The following is a 25,605-nucleotide window of genomic DNA, read 5'->3' as shown; positions in this document are numbered from 1 at the left end:
TATAAGAGGACAAAAATTAAAAATAATAAGCTGAGAGAGAGAGAAAACAAAATTAATGGAAGTGAGATGAGTAACACATGATGCATCGATGAGCCCCATTTAAATATAAGAAGTGTTTCATTTCATTTTATCTCATTATTATATTTTTTTCTAAACTTTCACACAAAATATAATTAACAATTTAATTTTTTCAAAACGGAGTCGGAATTAGATTTTTTTTAGTTTTTCAATCGAACGGGTCGTTGAACCAACTCCAACTTCAAATCCAAATCTGACTTTGATATTGTACATATGTTATAAAATTATGTATTTATCTATGGATAGATCATATATACTAGTATAATTATATAACTAGAACTTATATAATTAAATTCAATAATATTCTAATATGAGCTAATTATTATAAAATAATATACTTATACTGCAATATAAATAGAATAATAGTTTAGTATATATAAATATCATAGTATTACTACCAAATATAATCAAATATAGAAATAAGGTAGACACGAGTATAATAACATATAGGATAATGATAGCCTTACTACCCTCCTTTTACTACTCTATAGTGTATTTGAAATTTTTATTTTTTTACTATTTTATTTTAAATATTTTTTTTAACATCCTTAATCATGAAGAAAAAATTAAAAATATATATATAATTTCACTGATAGTTACTTCCTTAACTATTAGGTAAAAATAAATTAAAAAAATAAAAGGAGTAGCAAATAGGAAGTATGAAGTAGTAAGGTTGTCAAACCCAATGTTTCAAACCTCATATGGATTTTGATGATAACAAATGAATTCAAGTATAAAGGAATCTCAAGTTTAAGTTTTCTACACAATAAAGTCAAGCACATCAGTGAATCAAGCATGAGCAAGATATGGATCAAGCTCACAAATGAAGCTCTTAGAGTAATTTTGTACATCTCTTAATAAAATTTTAAATTGGATTAAGGCTCAAAATTAATATTTCATCATAAAGCATCAAATTGCATTTTCCACATGTGCATGACATATTTAAAAATTAAAAATTTGAAATTTTAATTTTGAAAAGATGATTGATTGTCATTTTTTACATGTGCATGATATGATTAAAAGCTTAAATTTTGAAAAGAGCATGATATTGTCTTTGACAATTTCGAAAAATAAAACTTTGATTTGAAATTTTTTGAAAAGTGAATGATGTTTTCTTTAACAATTACGAAAAGTAAAACTTTAATTTGAAAACTTAGAAAAAGTGAAATGATATTATCTTTAACAATTACGAAAAGTAAAACTTTGATTTGAAAATTTTGAAAATGAATGATGTTGTCTTTGACATGTAAATCTTAAGTCTCATATGTGTATAAATAGCTCATTTGAAATCTTCAAAATATACAACTACAAGAGTAAATACACATCAATTGCTAGTTTTACAACATCCATTCAAAGCTTTCAATTACTCTTCTTTAAGCATTGAGCCTTAACCCATATTCATTTTGAGAGAGATATAGTTTGCGTTGTATTGTTCTTATTCCACTCATTGAGGAGTGGTTTTTGCTAACCTACCTACTATCAACTCTTGCATCAATAAAATTGTGTGTATAACCCTTGTGTGTGTAGAACGGGTTCTATACATAGAATAATTGAATCACCACATGTAAGGTGATTGCAAGTGTAGAGGGTGTTCTACATGGATTTTTTGTAACGGTACTGCTCAAATGTGCAATAGGTTTCTATCTCCACCTGAAATAGGTTGAATAGTGAATTTGAGAATTTTCAAGAGTTAGCTTGAGGCGAAGACGTAAGCAGTAGAGCTGAACCTCGTTAAAATACTAAGTTTGTTTCTCTTTTACCCTTACTCCTTATATTTACTGTTGTTTCGTATTTTGCTCATATTTTATATTGTGTATTTGGTTTATAATTTTTAATTTTTAAATGCAACCCAATTACTCCCCCTTTTGTGTTAGTCATCTGGACAATAATTAGTATCAGAGCTAGTTGACCTGTGCTATTCATATAGGCACATCACTATGGGAAGTCTCGCTTGTGATTGTGTCATTGAAGCAAGACTCTCTGATCACGGGTGACGGTGCATCGATGGAGACGTTGGCCAGCTAGTCTGGTAGGTACAATTGTTAGGTGACATTGGTGCTGCCTATGATCAGTAACAATTGGTATCAGAGCGATGGTTATTTTATTAAATTAACTATCTTTTGAGTTAAGGTCTTATGACTAACATTGCAACTACATTTGGTGAAGGCCAATCTAGCAGCCGGCCTCCACTATTTTGCAGAGACAATTACACATTCTGGAAAGCTAGAATGAGAATTTTCGTTCAATTTCAAGGTTGAGAAATTTGGAGATGCGTTGTAACTTAACTTTATATTTCAACAAAAGTTGTTAATGGAGTAAAGGTCAAAAAGGAAGAGGAAGAGTTCGATCGTGAAGACGATGAAATTACAGCATTGAATTCAACGACTATAAATTTCTTATATAATTCTCTTAATGAGAATGAGTTTAATAGAATAATGACTTGCAAAGAAAAAAAAAATTTGGGATAACTTGAAAGTTACTTATGAAGGAATTTCTCAAATCAATGAATCCAAAATTTATATTCTTACTCATGAATATGAAATATTTAAAATGAATGATGATGAATCTATTTCTAATATGTAGGCTCATTTCACTAATATTATAAACAGCTTGACAACTCTCAACAAAATCCATTCCAACATGGAGATAGTAAGAAAAATTCTCAACTCTCTGCCAAAATGCTGAGAATCAAAAGTGACGGCAATTCTTGAAGTTAGAGACCTCAAGAAACTTGAAATAAATGAACTCATTGAATCACTTACTACCCATAAGTATACATTGAAAAGAGGAGAAGAATAAGGAAAGCCAAAGAAGTGTTTGGCAGTTAAAGCTATTTCTCATGAAAGCGAAAGTGATGAAGATGAGGAAAGTGATAACAAAGATAAAGAAGTTGCGATGATAACAATGAGAATTAAAAGACTCATAAAAAGAAATAAAACTCATTCAAGGAAATCATTCAAAAAGTTTTTCAAGAAAGATACAAATGCAATAAGTCTGGACATATCAAAGCAGATTATCTTCTGTTAAAGAAAGATCGAAACAAGGGCAAGAAAGCAATGAAAATTACATGAGATGATGATTCAAGCAGCTCAGACAGCTTAACAAGCAATGGAGAATCTGTAAATATTTGTCTTATGGCTAAAAATGACCTTGAGGTAACAGATCCTGACAATATTGAAAATCTTTCATATGATGAATTACAAAATATCTTGGAATAATGACTTGTAAGATGGCAAAAAAATTTGGGATAACTTGAAAGTTACTTATGAAGGAACTTCTCCAGTCAATGAACTGAAAATTTCTATTCTTACTCATGAATATGAAATATTTAAAATGAATAATGATGAATCTATTTCTAATATGTACACTCGTTTCACTAACATCATAAACAGCTTGACAGCTCTCGACAAAGTCTATTCCAACGTAGAGATAATAAGAAAAATTCTCAATTCTCTGCCAAAACGCTGTGAATCAAAAGTGACGGCGTTTCTTGAAGCTAGAGGCCTCGAGAAACTCGAAATAAATGAACTCATCGGGTCACTTATCACCCATGAGTACACATTGAAAAAATGAGAAGAATAAAGAAGGCCAAAGAAGTGCTTGGCAGTTAAAACTATTCCTCATGAAAGCGAAAGTGATGACAAAGATGAAGAAGTTGCGATGATAAAAATGAGAATTAAAAGACTCATAAAGAGAAATAAAACTCATTCAAGGAAATCATTCAAAAAATTTTTCAAGAAAGATACAAATGCAATAAGTCTGGACATATCATGACAGATTGTCTTTTGCTAAAGAAAGATCTAAATAAGGGCAAAAAAACAATAAAAGCTATATGAGATGATGATTCAAGCAGCTTAGACAGCGAAACAAGCAATGAAGAATCTGTAAATATTTGTCTTATGGCTAAAGATGACCTTGAGGTAACAGATTCTGACAATATTGAAAATTCTTCATATGATGAATTGCAAAATGTCTTGGAATAATTATTGAGGAACTTGATAAATTGGGTATTAAATATACTACATTGAAAAAGAAAAATTCTTCTTTAACAAACAAAATTGATGTTTTAAGAAAAGAAAACATCATTTTGAAAGATGAAAATATGAGTTGAAGAAGAATGTGATTGACTTAGAAAAAATTATTGAAAACTTCTTTTAAAATCGAAAAACATATTTTCACTACTAAACCACTGCAACTGATACACATGGATTCTTTTGGACCAAACAGAGTTACAAGTCTAGGAGGAAAATATTATGTATTTATTATTATTAATGATTTCTCTAGACATACTTGGGTCATCTTTCTTGCTCATAAAGATGAGGCACATAATGCCTTTACCAAGCTGTGCAAGAGAATTTAAAATGAAAAGGGTTATACTACTTCAAGTATCCGAAGTTATAAGGGAAAGAGTTTGTTAATAAAGATATTGAAACTTTTTGTGATGAAAATAGTTTAATGCATAATTTCTCTGCTCCTTGAACTCCTCGACAAAATGGGATAGTAGAGAGGAATAACGGATCTCTTCAAGAGATGGTAAGTACAATACTTGATGAGAATAACTTGCCTAGTTATTTTTGGGCTGTAGCGGTAAGCACTGCTTGTTATATTATAAATAGAGTTATGTTAAGATTTAAATTAGATAAAACCCCTATGAGCTTTGGAATAAGAAAAAACCCAACATTAGTTACTTTCATGTATTTGGATGCAAATGCTTCATTTTGAATAACAGAGATAATTTAGGTAAATTCGATGCAAAATATGATGAAGAGATATTTCTCGAGTATTCTACTAACAGTAAAGCTTATAGAGTTTTCAATGAAAAGACTTTTACTTTTCAAGAATCTATGCATGTAGTATTTGATGAATCTAATTATCTACTCTCCAAGAAATCTGTTGAAGAAGAAAGAAAATGTATAAATAAAACAGATAATCTTAATCTTAACAAAGAGAACACAATAAAGGAAGTCCAACATGGAGACACTAGGAAAGATCATCAAAACTTGAAGCAAGATGCAATCAAACAATGAGAACTTGTGAAAGATCATCCAGTGGAATAAATTCTAGGAGAACATTCACGAGGTGTAAGTACTCGATCATCTCTTAGAAATATTTGCTATCATACTACTTTTTTTTTATCTCAAATTGAATCCAAAAATATTGATGAAGCACTTCTTGATGAATCTTGGATTATAGCTATGCAAGAAGAGCTAAATCAATTTGAAAAAAAATGATGTTTAGACATTTGTCCCTAGACCCAAAAATCATACTGTTATTGTAATAAAATGGGTTTTAGAAACAAGAAAAATGAGTCCGGAGTCATCATAAGAAACAAAGCTCGACTTGTACCCCAAGGTTTCAATCAAGGAGAAGGAATCGATTATGATGAGACATGCACCGGTCGCAAGATTAGATGTGACACCCTCAGATTCTGCTTGGGATCAGACAGACATCCGAAGCGTTAGGACATGCAACACAAGATTATCTGCCCTCATTCATGACATATAAGATGCAATGTTCCTAATATGCAGCTAGCATTATGCAATATTCACAGCGGATAATTTTTTTTTGACCAATACTATACACCAAACTTATAATATACTAAATAGTTAAAATATAAATTATGCATACTTAAAACATCCACGATTACAGCATGGGTCTCAGAAGATTGTAATCTCAAAACAACGAAGACCTGGTTCTATAATTACATTGCCAAAATACACTATTGGGCTAGTTAGTTGAGTAACTCGCGTAACTCGACTAACGATGCCGGAATACTATCCAAAAACCTAACTATGGAGGCTACAAGCTCAGTGTTACGTCTACGACGTCTAGTCAACCTCGTCCAGGATGCCAGTGTCTGCTCCCTACTCTGATCCTGACACATCGCCTACTGTTCGGGAGGAATGGTAGTTGTGACTACCACGGTGAGATTTGATTACAAATCTTAGTAAATTAACAGGAAACTTCCACACAGGTTAATTATTTATGCATGGTAGTAAAAATATAAATGCATAATTAAAGTCATAAGTAAGCATAGCATAACTTGACATATAGTATGTCATAAATGACATAACTTGAACTGAAACTGAAACTTAGCTCGACGTGGCATGGCATGTACGTGAACTTAAAATATAGCATGAACGTGAACTTGAAACATAGCATGAACGTGAACATACATAATTTGAATATGAACTTGAACATAATATGAACCTGAGCACAACATAAAATAAACGTGAACTTGAAACATAACGTGAACATGAACATGACTTAACATGAACGTGAACTTGAACATAACATGAATATGAACATAACATGACAAACATGAACTTGAAATATATTATTGTCTCATGGGGTCACTATGGTTGAGTAATCTTATCTCATATGGTTACCATTATTGCGTATTATTATCTTATGGGGTTACCATGATTGACATGAACTTTAAACTTGACATGAACGTAAACATAACATAACGTGAAACATGACTTGAATATGAAATACATGAACTTGGAATCTTATTCAATTGACTTAATTATAAAATGACCATACGGGTGGTCCTCTTGAGCCGTGTGTCACTGTCGATTACTGCATCACAACACAGGTGTTTATACCAACTGTGAGTGCTTTAGTACGTACTCCATAGTTGTTGTGGCCCCACGTATTCTACGTGTCACAATTGTTATGTCTCACATAATGTATGCTCCACAGTTGTTGTGGCCCCATGAATTGTTTGTGCCACACTTGTTGCGGACATACGTAACATAAAGTGTGGCTCCATTAGCGTTAGTGTCTGGCGCGCTCCGATGACCAGCTAGCTAGGTCCTATTCGCAACCTGTTGACTGTACTTCGTCAACTAAGGGAATTTCACACATATTTAGACACTCCAGTATGAACAATTGAGTTCCACTAGGATATTATCCCATCCTAGCGCTAGGGTCGTGATTGACAAGAATAACTTAACTGGCATGCATGACATTTTCATAACGTGACGTGACATGAAAGTGACATAAAAGACAGAAGTCCTGGTGTAGAGTAACGTAACGTGACATGAACGTAAGACGACAGACATGACATACTTTGAGACATAAATGTAACAGACAATATTTCATAACATGGCATACATGTAACAGACAATATTCCGTAACATGACATAACATGTAACAAACAACATTTCGTAACATGGCATAACATGTGACAGTAAATATTACGTGACATGACATACATGTAACATGTGGCATACGAAATGTGACATACTTGCAACAGGTAGTAACATGAGACATAATATAATATGTAACAGATAAGTATTTTGTGACAGAATAATTTGTGTAATAGATAAACATGTGATGACATGACATGAAATGACATATATAACTACATACGAACATAAACTGTAGTTCTCTTACCCATCACACATGCATAGTAAACTGATAGTAAGTTAAGAGTTAACTTACCTTGATCATGGCGTTTTACGAGAATAAAGCGCGAAACATGAAGAACTGTAAGAGGATATATTAAAAGTTAGAACTTTAATTACTAACAATTAGAAATGTGAAAAGAGATAACATAGAGCAAAATTACCATTTTACCCTCTACATGTGGAAAAATGATCATTCTGCCCCTAACTTAAGAATTTCACATCCTAACTCCAAAAATTACTAAAATTTACATTCTTCAAGTAAATTTTGTCCTAAACTCAAATATAACTCAGAAAAATTTAAAATCATTCATAACTATGGAAAACTCATAATGGCTAAAACATTCATACGTCATTTCTCTTCATTTTGGTTGCAATTTCTTCCATCATCAAAACCCATGATTAAACCAAAATTTTGTAACAAACAACTTCCTATCCTAAGTTTAAAAACAAACTTAAAATATCCATTAGGAAAAGGCTAATCATCAAAACCAAACTTTTTGTAAAAAGATCAAAACTTTTTAACAAAAAGTAAACACCTTAAGTCACAAGTTTTGACCTTAATAAAAACATCTTCAAGAATTCTAAAAAATAAATCTTAATTCTAACAAATTCATAACATCATTCTACGATCAACCATGCTTTAAATCATCAAACAAAAGCTACCAAAAAATACAAAATGACATTTGGAGTTTTTGATTTCAAACTTAGTCCAAAACAGAAACTTTTCTCTCCACTAACTTTGATCAATCTCTTGATCCATAGCTTAAACACATGAGATCTTCAAACTAAAATATCTCATGGTCTAAAAAATGTGTCCTAAAGAAGATCCAACCATCAAACTTAAAATCACATGGCTAAAACTCAATAAAATATGGATCTAACCCCAAAAATATCAAATTTTAGGCCTAAACTAAATCATCTTGCATAGAAAAATCATACATTTAAAACTAATACTAAATATTTTCAAAATAACATCGTAACATGTATATAACAGGCTTAGGATAATCATATAAAAATATCAAAACCTTTGGAATAAGATCATACTACGAAATATTCCAACTTTCACAAACAAAAATTGATTTTCCACTTCCAGTTTTCAAGTTTCTAAATCTAAAGAAATCTATCATCAAAAGATTTATCCGTGCAACAAAACCTCAATAAACACATGCTAACAACACTTCATAAAATGTTCGGATCAAGATATGTCCATTAGCTTGGTAAAAAATTCCAAAACATAACATACTCTCTAGTTTCACGCCCAGAATGACCTTTCCATGTTAAAAAATATTTTTGACCAATAAAATAAATATGGATTGAGACTAATAAGATATCCACATAAACTAGACTCAAATAAGAGCAACTTTTATGAAGGAGTCATCCTGAGAAAATACATACAAATGGTCAAAAATAGCCACGCAAAAAGACCCAGAAATATGCTCAAGAGAGCTCTTTTGGGTTTCTCTCTAAGAATGGGGGGAAGAAGTGATAAAATGGAGAGAAGTGTATCTTGCATGACTTTAAACTTCTAGAGGGGGAAGTTATGGGTTTGAAAGACCCTTGATTGGAGTTGGCTATGTGACATAAAGTGGAGAGTAATGAGGGCAAATGAATGCCTGCAGTAGCATTGAGAGATGAAGGTTGATGGAGTGGACTTCTCCTTCACATCAAGGCACTAATGGGTGCAGCCAATGGCAATGGATGGTCTGCCATGTGGGGGAGGAAACTTCTTCAAGAAACTTTGCCAAGGTGGCAAAATTCCTGGGCCTTGGTGGGCCCCAACCAAGTGGCTTCAATTTGGGGTTTAAAGGGGGTATGGTTAGGGTTTGAAATGCTATCAAGCCCAAATCCAATTTTTCTTTGCCTAATCAAAATTTCAAGATTTAAAAGGTTAGATAATAATGTCATAACAATGATTTGATTAATTAATAGCATGTGAAAGTGATTTAATCAAGTGATTAAACACAATGCTAGAAATAAGATTAAAAAGGATTTGAAGGCCAACTTTAGGGTTTGAGGAAACTGTTTAGGATTTTGGTTTCAATCAAGCCTTTGAGGTTTCAATTGGATTCCACCCATTTAGGGTTTTCCTAGGGTTTAAACCATATTTGGTCTAGCATAATTTGATTGATCAGATGAAACAAAGGTTTGCTTAGGTGCCATGATCTCACATATTGATTTCCTTCACAAATCTATCTAATGGTTCCTCTTTGTGTCAAGTGTATAATATTATTCACCATGTATGGTTAAGATCTTGCCAAGTGTCCAAATAAAACTTCTCTAACCCAATTTGGACATTTCACACTGTGATTTTGAAGACGCTGCACTGGATGTGCTTATCAAGGTTACTATTCACTCTAAAGAAATGCATAATAAACTTAGTACTGAAAAATCCTAAATATTCATATTAACCTGTAGTGAAAATCATTTACTGAAATTCAACCCCAAAGTACCCCTAAAAATAATTTCACAATTTCGAACAACCATTTCGTCTGAAATTATGAAAATTGGCTATTGAGCTATAAAATTCTAAATAATCAACTAAGTCTAATGGCGTAGACCAAAATATATTCTAACACTTCTAACTACCTCAAATAATTAAACTCATATTTCTAGCATCATATTGAGTAATAACACTGAATATGTTGACAGACTAAAACCTGTACGATTAGTCGATTCGTAAAAACTTATGGGGTTTTTACAAGGTTCGTAAAGTTAATAGAAATTCACTGGTGGAATTTGTAGTGGGTTGTTACATTAGAAACTATTCGAATGCTACTTGCTTATGTTTGTTATAAAGATTTCAAACTTTTCCAAATGGATGTTAAAAGTGCTTTTTTAAATTGTTTATAAATAAAGAGGTATACGTTGAGCAACCTCTAGATTTTGAAAATTATATTTCTTCAAATTGTGTTTTCAAGCTCACAAAAGCACATATAGACTCAAACAAGACCCTAGAGTTTGGTATGAGAGACTTAGTGGTTTCTTGATTGAAAAAAAAATTTCAAGAGGAAAAATCGATACAATTCTTTTCATCAAACATGAAAAAGATGATATTCTTTTTATTTAGATATATGTGGATGATATAATATTTGGTGCTACTAATGAAAATTTGTGCCAAGTTTTTGCTAAAGAGTATGCAGAAAGAATTTGAAATGAGTGTGATGGAAAAACTTAACTTCTTTCTCGGATTGTAAATCAAGTAAGCAAAAAGTAAAACATTCATCAATCAATCAAAATATATCAAAAATTATTCAAAAAGTTTGAGAGGGAAGATACGAAGGCAATTAGAACACCGATGAGCCCTTCAACCAAACTTGACAAGGATGAAACCGGCAAGCCAGTTGACTCGAAAGTATATCAAGGTATGATTGGTAGTATATTATATTTGACAGCCAGTAGACTATATATTATGTTTAGTGTATGCTTATGTGCATGTTTTCAATCATCTCCAAAAGAATCTCATTTTATTACAGTTAAGTGCATTCTTAGATATCTTGCTGGTACAACTGACTTAGGATTATGGTATCTTAAGCACACTTCTTTTGATCTAATTAGCTACTCATATGCAAATTAGATATCATTTTCTTCAAGATCATATGTAGAAGGGTGATATTGTATTAGAAGCACACATGATTAGTTACATACATTCAAAACCTCTTCCAAAAGATAGATTATGCACGATCATAAGAGAAATAGGAATGATGCATGACATGAATATCTTTTAAACGACTTACAAAAATTTGAGACTTTCAGCTTCTTTTTCAAGCTCTCTTGTTCTTTATATATCAACATTTTATCCTTATCTAAAGGAGTAGGCAATTGAAATGAAGAGACAAGTAAGGATTTTAAATCCTTGTTCTCCTGCTTTAAATCTCCTATTTTTTTGTTTGACTCATGAACAAGTCGTTGAAATTCATAAATCTTCTTGTTAAGCTTTTCAACCTCACGAGCTCCAGACCGCAACCGCTGAGAAAATGCGACAATGAATGATAAGTATTGTGGATCGAAACTCACAAGTTCATAAATGATGTCATCATTTGACTTATTAGTCAAATTATTCTCATACTGCATCATGACACTTATGGTAGATGTAGAAATAACTGGTGGTTGAGGTACAGAATATCCCATATAGTGAACAAGGGGATTGGTGGAAGAAGATTGATAAGCCATTAAAAAGAAGGAGAAAAGTTTAGAGAGTGAGAATGCAGATGGATTATAGAGAGCAAATAAATTTTGATGCGAATTAGAGGAAACTTAAGACTAATTTTATAAAGATGGAAATGAGAACAAGACAAGCTATCAATTCTTTAAAACTTACTTAGTCAAGATTACAAGATATGCTGGATGTATATTTTATTTAGCTAAGTCAGCGAGATTAACTTCGGACTGTCCCTATTTTTCTCGTAAACGCGGAACCTTTGTTGTTAACTGCTAATGTTGACATTGTATTTGTACTCTCTTTTGTTCTAGCTCCTCTATTCGTGGTTGCAGGTTATGAGTGTATTAGTCCACAAATTTATTCAAGTTCTTTTTTCTTGTTTTAATCTTTTATTCTTCTACTTTTATTAGCAAGCCTTTGATGCAACTCAAATATTTGATTGTTAAACCAATCAATCTCACTCACCCTTGCAGTAACCTCCGAGACATGGTCGTAATAGAGGCACCATATTGAGCATTGAGCATTCTTGATCCCGCAATAACCTTAGTATCAGTTTTGTTTGAAAAATGCATCTATGCTCCTATCATGATGTTGACGGCTACATGAGAGAAAATTAGTAGTTGAGGCGTAAATGGTTCCTGATTAAAATCTGGAACATTATTGGAAGAATGTTGCTTGATCATGCTATCGTTCTAGATAAACAAGAAACTAGGTAAATGAGCAATGTGAGAGATTTTTCTGTGATTATTCGAAGGGTGAAAATGATCTTTTTAAATAGAAACCCAGAGCATTCAAATCTCTGCAAAATCCTATTTGTCAACAACATCAAGTGGATTTGAATCTCTTCCCGCACTATCTCCGCAGACCCAGGCTGCTCGAGCTTTACAGCACTTGTCGGGACCTAGGCGGGGCTCGAGGCTTTGCAGCACTTGTCGGGACTCGAGCAGGGCTCAAGGATTTAATGAAACTTACCTTGTGAAGAACAGACGGCTACAACCAGAAGATCATCCTCCATGAAGTGTGCAAGACATGTCTACATGAATTGTGCAACAAATCATGCAACGACTAACACTTTTACTATGCAAAACATGTCTACATGAATTGTGCAACAAATCATGAAATGGCTAACACATTTACAACGACTAATTATTACAAATATATTGACCATCATGTCGGGACTCATGTGGCTCAAGGTTTTGTAGCACTTGTTAGAATTCGGGCTGCTCCAATTATTCAACTCTCCACAGTTTTTACAAGCGCACCGTTTTCATCAGTCCATACTTTATTTTAAAGTAACATTCCTTGAATTATTAAGCTTGTTATTTATACTTGGAATTATGTTGCTTGAAAAACTAAAGCACATTCTCAGGGGGAGCTTAAGTAATAGTATAAGTTTAAGAGTTTTACTAAATATTTGTCATCATAAAAAAGAGGGAGATTGTTAAATCCAAGGTTTCAAGCCTCATATAATTACATATCTACATATGGATTTTGATGATAACAAATGAATCAAGTACAAATGAATCTTAAACTCAAGTTGTCTACACAATGAAGCCAAGCACATCAATAAACCAAGCATGAGCAAGAAAGGGAACACGTTCACAAATAAAGCTCTTAGAGTAATTTTGTACATTTCTTGATAAAATTCAAAATTGGATTAAGGCTCAAAATTAATCTTTTATAATAAAGTATCAAATTGCATTTTCCATATGTGCATGACATATTTGAAAATTAAAAGTTTGAATTTTGAATTTTGAATTTTTGAAAGATGATTGATTGTCATCTTTCATATGTGCATGACATGATTAAAAATTTGAATTTTGAAAAGTGAATGATGTTGTTTTTTACAATTATGAAAAGTAAAACTTATTTCTTACCCTTACTCCTTATATTTACTGTTGCTTCGTATTTTGCTCATATTTTATATTGTGCATTTGGTTTATAATTGTTAATTTTTAAATATGATCCAATTCACTACCCCTCTTGTGTTAGTCATTTGGGTAACAAAGGTTATTATAATACTAATATATTTAATAGCATGTAATTAGACATAGAGTTGAGCAAAAATCTGAAAATCTAACTTTGACCCCGACTCTGCTCAGACTTTGACTTGAGTTTTTTTTCCTTGGGAAGTCGGAGTTGGAGGTAGAGTTGAACCATCACATAAATTTCATATAATTATACTTTACATAGTTAGTTAAACTTAATACTACACTAGCATGAGCTTATTATTATAAAATAATATACTTATATTAAAATATATATGGACTAAATTGACTAATAATAGTTTAATATATGTAAATATCATACTATTACAATATTACAACTATGTAACACTAAATTACTAATGTATAATAAAATATAATACAAATGGATAAACACTAATATATAACTGTATAATAACATGTAATACTAATGTATAATAACTAAAATATAATAACATGTAATATTAATGTATAATAACTAAAGTATAATAACATATAATAGTAATGTTACAATGTATAATAACATGTATACTAATGTATAATCACTAGTATAATACTATTAAATATAAAATAGTAAGTCTAGTATATAATTAAGTTAGAAACTAATATAATTATATGTAATACTTTAGTAGAACAATATGTATTAAATACTATAGTACAAGTCTATCATACCAATAACCTATTAATACTATTGGAATAACTTATAAGTTAGAAATTAGTATAAAATATTATATTGAGTTAATAATATGTAATACTATAGTATAACTAGAATATGTAATTAGATACCAGTTAAATAATAATTGTTATAAATAAATACTAACAATTAAAATTAAGTGATAAAAAAATTATAAAAACCATAACTAAAAAACTTAGGATTAAAACATAGATTAAAATTAATTTAGGATTTATATTAGGCGTTTAGGATTTAAATTAGGATTTAGGAAAAAAAAACCCAACAGTCCAGGCCAAAAGGGCCAAAACGTGGCCCTAGTCTACATAAAATGGTGTCGTTTTTAGATTATAAAATGGTGCCGTTTTATTGGTGACTTAAAGCCACACAACAATAATCCCCCCTTCCCCGCACGGCCCATCTCAAGAAATCCCACCGATGACCTCGCGAGTCACAAACTCTCTCTTCGGCTCGGCCACTGCGCGATCTCTCTTTCTCTCTCTCTCGGACCTCTATCTCTCTCTTCTCCCTTCGAGTTTGCCGTTTTATGCATGTTTTTCCTTTCCCGCACTTGCTGTTCTAATCTGTGTGGATTCCTGCATTGAACTCCATTCACGTGGATAATGGCTTTGTAGTGGATTCTTACACGAGGATTCCATTTTCTATTTTCGTGTATAGACGTCAAACAATGTTGGGATGCTATTATTCGTTGGTTCGGTTGGACCTTTAGGCTTTAATATCAGTAATCTTAAGTGGCTAAACACATACCAAGACGGAAACATATAGAAGACATGGTGAGTAATAATGCAGAGAAGTAAATGATCTATTCTGGAGTCCACCATAAAATGGCTAATCCATTCTGGTTAATTTCGATGTTCATTGTTAGATATATTTTGCCTGGTTATGGATTAGCAAAATTGGCAATAAACTTCATGCTTTTGGATGATGGGTGTGGATGATTTTGGATGTGGTTGATGGATGATAGGTATGGATTTTATTGTAGTGATTAGTTGGATGTAGATGATGAGAGTGGATGTCTATTTTGTTTAGATTGTGATTTTTGAAAAAAATTTAAATTTAAAAGTTCACGCAAAAAAAATTCTTTTTTTAAAAATGTGCTAAATATGAAGTTGAAAACAGTATAAAAAAAAAAAAAAAAAAAAAAAAAGAAGACAAAAATTTACTCCACTTTGCCGGAGCTCCGGCAAGTCAGAGTCGGAACGGAGGATGACCATGTCAGAGTCGAAGGTCGGTCGGATTTGACCTCCGATAAAATTGGAGTCGGATTCGTTGGATGGCCATACCAACTTGGCTTTGGTTGGTGCTCAGTCCTACCCTGCCTCCATTCCATTAATGTTACATCCTTGTACTTGCATTTATGCCTGTACCATTCTCACACTGTTAACTCATACAGCCTTTATGGAGTTGTTTAGTAGTATATTCTGACTTCTAACCCCTCGTCTCCGAAGGAGAAATTTTTGAATCATAGGCTCTCTCATCTGTCCAATAAAATGGCTAAATTAGAAGCTTTAAATGGTATGTAAATTCTTCATGGTTGAGGGTAACAGAGGATGAAGTCAGTAAATTAAAAATATTCTTTAACCCCTAGGGGTTGGCTTAAGTGGTAAAGGCCTTGGATTTGAGGGTATGCTCCCCCAGGACTAAGGTTCAAATCCTCTTAGATGCAAACAATCTTTAGGGACCATCGGACTAAGAAATATTTCCATTGAATTACCCGATGTGCATTTACAAAAAACTCGTTGCTAAGGGCCTGTATACTAAAGTTTTAAAAAGCATACGGTACTGGCCGATATATACCGTACCGAAACAGTAATCAATACAGGAGAGGGCTGCATTTTGTACTGGATAAAATACCAGCCATACCTGTGTGTTTCGGCCGGTATCGGCCGATATTCTGGATTTTGGTCGAAATATACATTCCGCCCTGTATTTAGGAGCTGTGTATTTTGGCATTTTTGTAATTTAAAATAAAACTGCAGGGGCATTCTCATAAAAGTATAGTTAACACTTAGCAGGGTATTTTTCGTTTTCCAGTTTTAGCCTCGGTGATTTTTGGCACTCGGCGAGTTGGCAGTGACCTCAGTCAGTCCCCTCCGTCAGTCCCACACGGCGGCAACTCTCAACCTCCGTCAGTCCCACACAGCCAGCTAGACTCCTTCTCCGTCAGTCCCCTTCTTCATTTCTCCCTAGTGCCACCCACAGCTCGTGTCGCCGCCACCGTCGCCTCCTTCAGCTCGTGTCGCCATCGCTGTCTCAAGTATGATATTGTGTATTGGTCCATTGGAAGCTCACGAAAGGGATGATTTACTTTTGAGTTTTTCAAATTACATTAACATTTCAGTATCTATATGGATCATTAAATTTAAAAATTAAAATACTATATGGGTCACTAAAAGTATGCTGGATTGATAGTTATAACTTGGTATTTGATTGAATTGATTCTATTGAGGTGAACTGTCAAGCAGATGTTTACTTGCTAGTTGATTGAGTCTTATACGTACCTTATGTTATATATATTTTGACTGAGTCTTGTATATATTCTGTCCGAGTCTTATATGTACCTTATGTTATTTTTACCGAACTGCCGAAGTTGGGACGCATAAAGAATTCCATTGCTTGATTTGGCTCTTAAAACTTTCATTTTCATCATTTTTGTTGCGTTGTGACAACATGATTCTCTCTAATTTTCTTTGTTTTTTACAAGTAATGCAAACTTAAATGAGACAAAAGAGGGGGTGAACTCCAATATACAGTTAGTATTCAAGAGATCCAACAAACTAGCAAAAGGGAAAAGTGCTTAAAACTTGAATTTTGCTTAGACTATGTTTGGATATGGGAGACTATAGATATTTTGCAAGAGGTCCAGTTTATTTGTTTGTTTTTGTTCATCGAAGAAGCACTTATCCCTGTCTTTAGCACTTCCTATTTGCTTGTAGAAGCAACCTGCACACTTAGCTAGAATGGCAGTTACATTCTATGATGTCAACTCACCCTTTGGCCTGAAGAAACTTGATGATTACCTTCTTACTCGTAGTTACGTTACAGGGTAAGTCTTGCGTTATTTTTCATTTATACTCTTTTTTTTAAATTAATTTTTCTTTCCTCCTTGTGCTGAGTTTCCCATTTCTTCAACTCTCTTTATTCTCATTCAGACCCTCGCTCACTCGTTCCGACACCTTCTCTTTACTTGGCGCCAAAGACAGAACCAGAGCCTTCCATCTTCCTCGACTTCACTCGTCAACTCCATCACCGATCATCCGTTGTCTTCTACTTCAAGTTCTGCTCTCATGGCTGAGGTAAAAATTAGAATTTTTTTTCCTTGTTACTATCCATTTTTTTGCCCTTTTCTTGGTTCTGTTGAGTTTCTGTTTGGCTCCCAGGAAAGTTCTTGGAATCTGGAGTTTGTTTCTATGTTGGTGGGTAGGTTTTTATAGAACTGGTAAAAGGGTCTTAAAAGTTTTGGGTGTTTGAAAGCCTGTGAGAGAGTTTTATCGTAGCTTCCTTCGCTTATTTTGCTTTATTTGTTTTATGAAATGCTTTTTACGGTTGTTTGTGCGCCTGAATGAACTCAGAAAGTATCTTTTGAACAGTATAATGACGTGGGTTGGTTTGGTCGTCTATGAATTTCTTATTTTGTTGTGGGGCTGATAATGTTGGATACAGTGGCTTGAGTTCCGTTGGGTGCCTTAATGGGCATTGTTGCCTGCACAAGAGATGCTTGTTAAAATGTCGAACTGACCAACAGACCAAGCATGGAATGATTTAGATCGTTGATGGCTTTGGGTTTTCTGATACTATCTATTTCATTCTGTAAAAACAATAATACTAACTACAAATCAAACCTCACAATAGCAACTGAATAAATGAAGAGTATGATGAATTATGACTCTGTATTCACAGCAAAGCTTTAGTACTAGACCTTTGTTTATACTCTGTTTTAATTCAAGGTACGAGTGCCCAATGTTGATCACGAATATATTTCTAAGAAATATTTTTCTCTCTAATTATCTTCTCACACAAACTGGTATGTTGATGCAATTTCCAGCTATGTCTGTAACACTCTCAGCCAACATACAACCAAAGAAAGAGCCTTGGAGAACCCTGTGGGGATGTAGCCGTTAAGTTAGAGAGATGTTAGCTTCTCTCAATCCAAAAAATGCTTTATGAATCCTAGTCTGGGGTGGATTAGATCAATTGACATTCTATATTGTGTACGACATATCTCGTGGTCTTTTATCTCTTTTATTAAAAAGCATTCATATCACTTGTGACTTGATAGTTGAGATCTGCACATTTCAAAGATAAAATGGAGAGGACGTTATTCCATTCACATTAGTTCTTTATGAATAAAAAGATCTTTTAGTTCATTGCACCAAGTCCAAAGTCCACCTCCTTTCAAGATCGAATATACCAGCATTTCCTTCTTTGTAGTTTTCTCAACTTCCTCACAAGAACTCACAAACAGTAAGGGAAATGTTAAATCTACCATTCAGATATTGAGAAGTACCTAACCAAAAAAAAAAAAAAAAAAAAACCAAAAAAAAAAAAAAAAAAATTCAGGTATTGAAAAACCAATGTCAAATTGTGGGATCAAACTGATTTACTGGCTTCTGCCCACATAGATTTAGACAGATCCCAAGTGTTCTGCACCTTTCTGGATTCTTCAAATTTGTGTCATGTATGCTAATAAAATTTCAAATCTGATGAAGCTTCAATGTTCATATTTAAGCTCAGTATGCTGAACTATTCAGGGATTAAATTTATGCTATGATATAGGGCTCACCTTGTATTGCTCTACCAGATATACCATAAAAATCTTCAGGTTGACAATTAGAATCCAAGCCTTACAAGAAAAACGTGAAAGCCCCATATTTGAAATTGGAGGGAAGAGAATCTGAGAAGGAGGTGGTGAGAAGGGTTTGCTGAGGACCATAAATTACTGCTATTTATGGAGTACCTTCTGATTTTTTTTTTCTGCTGTTTAGCATGTTCATCTATTTTGAAATTTGTTAGTTTAGCCTGCTATATGTTTTAGTTTAGCATGTTCATCTATTATGAAATTTGTTTGAGTTTTTATCAAAACAAGTGGTACTTATCAAAATTTAGAATTTCACAAACTTTTTAATTGAGTTTGATTGAGTTCCATAATCCCATTTTTTTTTTCTTTTCTTTTTTCCTTTGAAGGATGGATTCACAACTCCATGGAGTTCATTCCTTCATTACCCTCTTACCGGAGGGTGAAGAAAGCTATAATGACTACCTCCTCACATATTTGAATGACTTAGAATCCCAAGTTACTCCTCCCAACCCAAAACAAGCGACTGCTAGAAAAATAAGATCTAGACAATGAAACTTTAGTCCAGAAGAGGACAACTTGCTGGTGAGAAATATTTTAATTTGATTTAGTAATGGCATGTGGCAGGTTAAGGCTGTGTTTGGATGTTGAGTTGAGTTGAGTTGAGCTGAGTTATTTATGAATAGTAGTGAGTTGAGATGGTGGAGTGAGTTTTGTGAGGTCCACCTAAAATGAGTTTAAATGTCTGTCGAGTTTGGTATTTATCATCTTTACACATTACACATTATATTTATTTATTTTTATTTATTTATTCTTTTTAAATTGAATTATTATATTCATTATCAATACAACACATATTTAATAAAAAAATTAAAAATTATTATTTTTTTGATAAGGGGGTGGGGGATTTTGAATCCCAGTTTTCCATTTGTATTGTGAGTATGATCAATAGAATTTTTCTACTTTAAAGTTTGAATATACTGCAAAAGAATAATTCTGGATGTGAAACGACAGTTTTTAAGCAAAAGTCTTTTCCTGGCTCTCGGAGGGAAGCAGCGGGGAAGGAATGCCGAAGAGGACGATGCATTCGTACTCGAGCGAGGACGACGCATTCGTACTCAAGCGAGGACGCCGCTCCAGATGGACCGGATTCCGATCTGTCTATTACTGCAAGCACTGTGGTTCTCACATCCTCATAACAGGTTCTCTCTTTCTCTCTCTCTCTCTCTCTCATTATATTTCTCTGTTTGGTTCCCAAGTAACTGTTGGAAAATTAACCCCTTAAGTTATCTATATTTGCTCTGGCACGGAGATTATGTCTTTTGAATGAATCGTAGTTTGCATTTTTAACACTACCAAACGGAAATGAACTCGAATTGATTTACTAGCTTTGCCCTAACTCGTATTACTTACGTTCACTGGCTTTGGCCATGAATTGGATAAAGACTTTTATTGTTTCAAAATGTTTAATATTCACATTCGAAAAAATAAATAAAAGAAGCTCGACATTCACTCTTTAGAAAATTCAGTCTTAATACAACTTTATAGGCAGATTATATTTTATTGATGGATTAGGTTACCTACTCGCCCCTATTGAAACAATATAATTTTGACAATATTAGGCATGGTATCCCCCTAAGAGTTAGTATAACTTGCTTTAGTGGATACTGAAGTTTATTTGTTCTAAGATACCTAGTTGCAGAAAATGCCCAAAAGGATGACTGACAAAGCATATGTGTTGGACAAGAAGAAGCATCTTGCAAGGTTAACATCAATGAGGCAGGCAAAATTCTCTTGAAACGGTAAATTTAATTATCAATAAAAATAATGTGCAATATAGTTCTTTTTCCTCTTTTTTAGTATTTTTAAATATTTGGCTACTTTCCGTTGGTTTTAAGTTGTGAATTCGAAACAATAATGTAAGCTATATTTAGAGCCAAATTTCCATCTTCTTTCATTTGGCTGATTATTACTTGTACTATGGCACACAGGTATGTTGTCTTGTGATGCTTCTTTTGTCGAACTGAGCACATTGTCTGAACCAATAATCATTTTCATCGAGTGGTTTTTGAGTTATAAGTGTGCATGCATTCGAGCTCATATCTACGCTGTGGATCTTTCTTATCTAGGGGTGAAGGGAAACTGGAGAAGCAATTTTGAATGAACTGTATGGGTTGTGAACTCTTTGTCTGCTACTGCTCAGAAGAAGATCTGGAAACTGCTTCTTTCATTTATGTTGTTGATAGTTCACTTAGTACAGTTGCTGCCGAAACTAACCCACAGGTATAAGAAATGGTTATAAAGGCTTATTATTTTTTTTTAAAACCATCTGTGGATTGAATATATAATTTTTTTTTATAGGGGGACTTGAATATAAAAAATTAAGTGAACCTTATACCATTTTTGTTGGAGAGCGTGCCAATCAATAAGTTTTAGCTCATAGTCTCATACTTATCAAGTAATAGGATCTCTCTCTCTCTCTCTCTCATCAGCTGTTACACCCTTTCAGGATGATTGATGGTGATTTTGGTCAATGGCCAAGCACCTTGTCTCTCCACATGCATATGTTTGTTTCTACTTGTTCTGCATGTACTTTTCCTTTGAATTACCTGAGGTGCACTTGCGGGAAAGTCCTTGCTGAGGACCTGTGCACCTCCGGGATTAGTCAGGACGCTGTTCTCGGACACCTGGTGCCAATAAAAAAAAAATCTTTCATATCCACGTTTTTGGTATGTGCTGTAGGATGCTTCTGTTCCACCCTGTATATCCCAGTTAGAAGGAGGACTTGTTCAAGTTGCTATAGAAGTTGAAGATCGTGCCCAACGTTCAGCAATCACAAGTAACAAAACATTATTTTATCTAGCATGCATTCTTGTTGAACAAAAGTTTTAACATTTAATATTAGAGCAATGCCATTCATCCTGGATTTTATCCTCTCTAGTCACATCGTTGATGTGGTATATTTCAAGTGATTTTATAGATTAACTAGTGATTGGAAAGCCATTTAAAATGTGACACACCAGCTGGAGTGACTAGGAATGATAAAATCCTGAATGAAGAATATTTCTTTTAATATTGTACCGGCAGAACTCACCTATAATCTTTGCGTATAATGTTTAATCAAATGGTCTCATTGTTGATGGTTCAAGGAGTCATAATGTGCATGCAAGTTTGGAATTTTTAGTTCAATTCGTTAGAATTAAATCTAGTTGGTGCCCTTAGCTTTAAAATCGTTATGAGGTTCCTTATGACACGCTGGTTTTAACACTTCAATAGTATTTCTCGCAAAAAGTTGACGAGCAACAAAGGCGTATGAAGTTGAAACTTTAAAAAAGACAATTTTCCAGGGACCATTGCTGAACACCAATCTGTTCAAAGCACTATGGCTTGGAATTTATCTCAAATTTCAAGGGCTTCACCAATATTTTCTGAATGTTCTGTGCAGACAACTTATCAACTTAATATGTTTTTTTAATTGGGCAAAAACTATTTATATCTTTATTATGAAATTGCTTTTACTTGTGCAGTTATATATGCTTTCCCTTTCTACATGCATTCATTTATATACACAGTATGAAAAAGAAGAAAGAACTTCATTATTGCTCTTTCTGGTACTCTTGCACATATTACCCTTTCACTTCTCCTGCCCTAAATCCCAATATTTTTTCTTAATTTGTAATAACAACCAAACCACTTCTATTCAACTGGTAATTCTCATGGTTCATGCCAGTAGTAAATGCGGATGATGTCCATGTTACTGTAGCTGCACTTGCTGACCGTGGGGAAGCTAACAATGAACTTTTGGAATTCATGGGTAAAGTATGCATCTTTTTCATCTTAGGCAACAGAAGTAAATTCCTCATTTTTTTTTTTTTAAAATTTCAAGTTGATCATAGACACATTGCTTTTGGCACCTGTACCTAGGTGTTGGGTCTGAGACTGAGCTAGATGACTCTTCAGAGAGGGTGGAATAACAAATCGAAAACTCCTTGTGGTAAGCTGAACCTGTTGTTTATTTGTTTCCAAGTTTTTTTTTTTTTAAATGCTAGGTAATTTTTTGCAAGTGTTTGTATGCAAGAGTGTGGAGGTGTCTTTGCTCGCATATGTTGTTACTCATATTCCGTTCTGGACATTAGATGGTGTGTGATTTCCCTTTTCCCTCTATTTTTCCTAATATTCAAGGATGAAAGTATTTTTTTCCTTTTTTAAATCAATTTTATATCACTTTTTTTAATCGATTTTTGTTTTTTCAAAACAAGAAAGGTTGATATAAGGCCACACAAATACAGTAGAGGATAGGAGGAGTAGGAAGATGGTGGAGTGTTATAGTATTTGTCTCATAAATATTACCCTTTTTAAAGTTGTTCACTAAGACGACAATGAGCCAAGTGTATAAATATTTTGATGATTGTTTTAGGTGGAAGATCTGTCTGCTAGGCAGGTATATGAGAAACTCCTGGAAGCCGTGCAACCTTGAAACTCCTTATATTGAACATTGTTGATTGTATTTCATTTTACTTGTCGAAAAAAGAAAGAAAGTTATGAGCTTTATTGTAAAGAATATGTACTACTTTAGACTAAACTTACATTCTGATATTCTTCTGTCTCTCTACTTTTCCATTTTTAAGGTCTTCTGCTTGATTCAGAACTTACTCCACCGTATCTATGTATGTATATATGGTCACGATTCTGTCAAAAATGAATGAGTCAATCTGCTCAAGCATTGTGTAGATTCCTTGTTCTTTTCATGATAAGCGATAGCTTTCTGGGTTATAATAAAGCCGCAGGAATAGGTGCTACATTATACGACAAGCAACTAACTGAAGTCGTTCCCTATCTACCAAACAACAAACCCTCACGTTCCGTTCCAATAGATCAAACTCTTAAACCTATTAACCACACTTATTCCAGCTGACAATCTGAGTCTTCAACAAAACTTTCCCGTATTAGACTAAACATATAATGCCAAGTAATTAGTACAACTCTGAAGTACAATACTGAATAACAACTCTGAAGTACATATAAGAATAAAGCTAGTTTGCAGCCCTAATTATACCACTCAATTTGACCGCTTGCCATTTTTTTTTTACTTAGTGATTAAGAAAGTAATTTTAAGTGTATTAAGGTATTTTTTTATTTTTAAAATATTTAAATATATTAAAAAAATGTGAAAAGAAAAATGAAGAAAAAAATAAAAACCAAAAAGTAAAGTGCGGTACATTTGAGCGAGCTACTCTGGACGGCAGAGTAGCCTGACTCTACATATAATGCCAACATCTCATATCCTTTAACAAACTTCTTGTAATAGCCCGTTAGGTCCAAGAACCCTCTCAAGGCCTTTACCTTTTTAGGCGTGGGCCATTCAAGCATTGAGGCAATTTTGTTAGGATCTGCCTTGATACCCTTGGCAGAAATATTGTGGCAGAGATAATCTACTTCATCCACCCCAAACTTACATTTGGACAACTTTGCATAAAGCTTGTGTTTTTGCTACAAAACCAGCGTTTGTTTTAAATGAACCAAGTGTTCTTTCCAGCCCACACTGTAAACTAAAATATCATCGAAAGAACACTAACACAAACTTACATAAATATGGTTTAAAAACATGGTTCATCAGCCCCTAAAAAGTGGAAGGGACATTAGTGAGCCCAAAGGGCATTACTAAGAACTCATAGTGTCCCTCATGGGTTCAAAATGCAGTTTTAGCCACATCCTCTGGTACCACCCTTATCTGATAATTCCCTGACCTCGGATCTAGTTTAGAGAACACAATTTCCCCACACAACTCAATCAGTAACTCATCTATTACTGGAATGGGGAATTTATCCTTCAATGTTTGATGATTTAGTGCGCGATAGTCAACACACATACACAAACTCCCATCAGCCTTGCGTACTAATAATACTGATGAAGAAAAGGGGCTAGAACTGGGCCTAATTACCCCAAATTTCAGTAAGTCAGCCACTATTTTCTTAATTTCATATTTCTGATAATAGGGGTAACAATAGGGCCGGTTGGAAATGAGTGGTGTGCCCTCCCTTAAAATGATTCTATGGTCATAACTTCTTGGAGGGGCTAAACCCTAAGGTTCCTCAAAAACATCCTCAAACTGGCCCAACAACTCTCTAATTTCTGCATTACTCACAACACTGTTTTCCCCTTTTTAACCAACTGAATTTGTAATAAAATTCCTTTTCCTTTGCACCGAGGCCAACATGGCCTTACTGCTCCCCTCAATGGACAAGGCCTGAGGCTCCAACCCTTTAACTTCCAAATTTTTACCATCACTTATAAATTGTATAGAGAGTTGGGAAAAATCCCAAACAATGAGCCCCAAAGTATCTAACTAGTTTACCTTCAAAACCACATCACATCCACCTAACTCAAGAACATAAAGAAAGGGATAAAACTGTGTACCTTTCATTTGTAGGACTGAATCACAATGGCCCTCACTTTGAATGACAACTCCATTTTCCACCCTT

At 33.6% G+C, this 25,605-nt stretch overlaps 1 pseudogene; it reads left to right on the top strand.

The window, feature by feature from the left end:
* The first annotated feature begins 17,288 nt into the window (after positions 1–17,288).
* On the top strand, positions 17,289–22,939 carry LOC121236628 (annotated as a pseudogene).
* Positions 22,940–25,605: the final 2,666 nt, after the last annotated feature.

The sequence above is a fragment of the Juglans microcarpa x Juglans regia genome, chromosome 6S, assembly GCF_004785595.1.
Source record: "Juglans microcarpa x Juglans regia isolate MS1-56 chromosome 6S, Jm3101_v1.0, whole genome shotgun sequence".
Taxonomy (NCBI): Eukaryota; Viridiplantae; Streptophyta; class Magnoliopsida; order Fagales; family Juglandaceae; genus Juglans; species Juglans microcarpa x Juglans regia.
This window is presented reverse-complemented; position numbering and strand designations above follow the sequence as displayed.